The sequence below is a fragment of the Miscanthus floridulus genome, chromosome 8 (assembly GCF_019320115.1).
Source record: "Miscanthus floridulus cultivar M001 chromosome 8, ASM1932011v1, whole genome shotgun sequence".
Taxonomy (NCBI): Eukaryota; Viridiplantae; Streptophyta; class Magnoliopsida; order Poales; family Poaceae; genus Miscanthus; species Miscanthus floridulus.
The window spans coordinates 207270904-207273155 of record NC_089587.1 but is presented as its reverse complement, the minus strand read 5'-3'; the positions used below and the strand labels follow the sequence as shown (position 1 = coordinate 207273155).

Here is a 2252-nt window from a genome sequence, read left to right as displayed (position 1 = left end):
GCAAGCTCTTTAGTGTAATTAGAATTGAGAGCTTGCTTTGTTATTTTAAGTTTATCTAGTGGAGCTCTTTAGAGTAACAAGTTTGAGAGCTCTTAGTGAGTAGTAACATTGTAAGTTGTGTGTCTAGTAATCATTGAAACTAGAATTGTTGGATAGGTGGCTTGCAACCCTTATAGAGCTAGAGCAAATTTATATTTCGCTATTTATCATACTAATCAAATTGCTCTAGTTGTTTCGTAGATTTTTAAATAGACTATTTACCCCCCTCTAGCCATATTATATCTTTCATGGGGTTATCTGTCAATCCACACCATCATCCTCTCTCCGATATCTTCCTCCAGTGGGCAACTTCCTTCCCTCAACCACGTTCTTCAGATCCGGTGGCGGTGAGTATGCACAAGGAGACGATGGGATCTGATGGAGGATATCACAGCCTCTGTCGTCTGATCCAACCTAGACCGAGCCTGCATCTCCTTGTGAGTTCGAGCATCAGGTATGATCTCTCCCTTCCTCTCAGTTTATTCGAAGATTATTGGTTCAATATTTTTTTAATACATCATGTTGTGATGCGACAATTTCTGACGTTGTTCCCCTGATCTACAAGGTCACGTCCAATCTCCCCTTTTCTGATTCTTTTTTGTTTATCAGCATAATAATCTGTCCAATCCTCCCCATTCTGATTCTTCTTTTATCAGCACAACAATCTGTCCACTATGTTTTCGATAGAATGCTTCCCAGAGTTAAAAAAAAGTTTCACTATTTTTTGTGATATGATTGTATGAATGTGTGATACCCTGAAGATTATCAAACAAGTCATGTTATTAGGGAATCTGAGAGAAAAAATCAGTCAGAAGAATTTTACTTGTCTTTCGTATATCTGAACTCACTCAATATTTTTGGTCCCAGTCTTCTTGTTTTTAGGCAACAAACTGAATGGTGCACTTATGGAAAATCCAATATAGGCAGGGTGAATAGCTCAGGAATCATATGATTACCACATGAAGGTGTGGACAATGGAAGAAAAGGTTTCCGATGTACCATTTTTTGTTAAGTATACTAGTCTTCTTGTTTCTGCTATACCATTTTTTGTTAAGTATTAACAACCGCTGATTGATATCCCAAGTCGATATTTTTGTACATCACTGTAATTTTGATGGATATGGTGTTTCTAGCTTGTTCTGACTCCTCAATGGATTAGTTCTTCAGTTTTGAAATTAAAGAGTATTTGGTAATAATTCAGTTATTCTTACTAACGGATGATGTTATCTTTTTTGAACTTGTGCAGACAAAGATACATCTTATAGATTTTGTATTGTGATTCTGTGATATACAACTATGAGCTATGTGGAGGTGACTGAAGAATAGATCTAGGAAGGTAAAGGTATACCTTCTTCAAATATGTACACTAGTTCTCTGCCTATCTAAAAGTTTTCTGACTTGTTTATGATGACAAGTAAATCCCATGTATAGGAGATGGATAGCCTTGTTCAAGTACGTACAAAAAAACAGATCTAGCACATCCACCGGTTTCAATTTATTTTTGCGTGGCTTTATTGGTTCTAATTTAGCTCCGCTTCTTTTATGTCAGGGTTGTTGTGTCACTATAGACAAAGGGTATTAATGAAACCTTAATTCTAGAAGAGCTGCCAGGAACAGGTATATATACATTGGCTCAGTTATTTTCCTTCACCAAGATTTTTAAATTCATGGGAAAATCGCATATTTTCCTAAACATGTTCTTAGCGAAGCACTCTATATTTTCATGCAGGACGAATATATGATATTTTGGATGTTCAAATGATTGAAGGATCGAGAACAACATTTTCCCTCAAGATTAGTTGTTTAGGAGTGATGTTAGCACTTGTGTACATTTATTTTCAGTACGGAACTTTGTAATTAGTGAATCATTATATACAATTATAGAGTTGACCGTTTTCTTGTACCTATAAAATCATTTACATAATTTTAGTTAATTAATATTATCTTGAGTTCCAAAGATATTTTTTAATGTTTCTGGTTGCTGGGTGTAAGATATCCAATTAATTTATCAAGCTATTTATACTATAAAAATAACATATATATGATTTTAATGACAAATTCTAAAACCATGCAGCATATTCTACTAGCAACACGCAGGGGCGGATCTAACGGTGGGGCCGAGGGGGGGGGGGGGGGGCTCGAGCCCACTACCCATACCGGAGCAGTGGAACCCCTGTGGAGCACCCATGAATTTTTAGACAAAGTTCTATAGT

At 36.2% G+C, this 2252-nt stretch overlaps 1 long non-coding RNA gene across 2 annotated transcripts; it reads left to right on the top strand.

The window, feature by feature from the left end:
• The first annotated feature begins 330 nt into the window (after positions 1-330).
• On the top strand, positions 331-1982 carry LOC136474722 (uncharacterized). Of its 2 annotated transcripts, XR_010763005.1 has the most exons (5): positions 331-493; positions 907-1046; positions 1286-1491; positions 1589-1656; positions 1769-1982. It is a non-coding gene; the product is annotated as an uncharacterized lncRNA (long non-coding RNA). The 2 variants fall into 2 exon arrangements; XR_010763004.1 differs by having other exon boundaries at positions 907-1491.
• Positions 1983-2252: the final 270 nt, after the last annotated feature.